The sequence below is a fragment of the Nematolebias whitei genome, chromosome 2 (assembly GCF_014905685.2).
Source record: "Nematolebias whitei isolate Nwh7 chromosome 2, NemWhi1, whole genome shotgun sequence".
Lineage (NCBI taxonomy): Eukaryota > Metazoa > Chordata > Actinopteri > Cyprinodontiformes > Rivulidae > Nematolebias > Nematolebias whitei.
Window position 1 is genome coordinate 8,120,639 of NC_056499.1, and position 794 is coordinate 8,121,432.

At 37.5% G+C, this 794-nt stretch overlaps 1 protein-coding gene across 1 annotated transcript in view; it reads right to left on the reverse strand.

The window, feature by feature from the left end:
- Nucleotides 1-794, reverse strand: part of cdh16 (cadherin 16, KSP-cadherin) — a 52,334-nt gene that overhangs the window by 39,850 nt on the left and 11,690 nt on the right. The window lies entirely within an intron of this gene.

Sequence of the window (794 nt, forward strand, 5' to 3'; positions counted from 1 at the left end):
CATAAGTCCTCACTAGTCAAGCACCAAAAATCTAGTGCAGATCGGACAATATATCACTGAGCTATAACAGTTTGATTTACCTAGGGGGCGCACTTGAGTCAAAAGTAAAACAACAATACTATTGTGTGTTTAAGTGCTCACTAATCACACACCAAAAATCTGGTCCAGATCGGATGACATATCACTGAGATATAACAGTTTGAATAATGTAGGGGGCACCCTTGAGTCAAATATTAAACAACAAAACTAAAATGTCCATCAGCTCTCAGTAATGAAGCACCCAAAATCTGGTCCAGATCGGATGACATATCACTGAGATATAACAGTTTGAATAATCTAGGGGGCGCACTTGAGTCAAATTTTAAACAACACTAACAATGTGTTTAGACATGGTCACACATTATGCCATAAAAATCTGGTACAGATCGGATGATATATTATTGAGATATAAGGGTTGGAATATTATAGGGGGCGCTCTTGAGTCAAAAGTTAAAAAACATTACTACTGTGTCCACCAGGGCTAAATAATAATACACCATAAATTTGGTGCAGATCGGCTGATATATCACTGAGACAAAACAGTTTGAATAATGTAGGGGGCGCCCTTGAGTCAAATATTAAACAACAAAACTAAAATGTCCATCAGCTCTCAGTAATGATGCACCCAAAATCTGGTCCAGATCGGATGACATATCACTGAGATATAACAGTTTGAATAATCTAGGGGGCGCACTTGAGTCAAATTTTAAACAACACTAACAATGTGTTTAGACATGGTCACACATTATGCCATA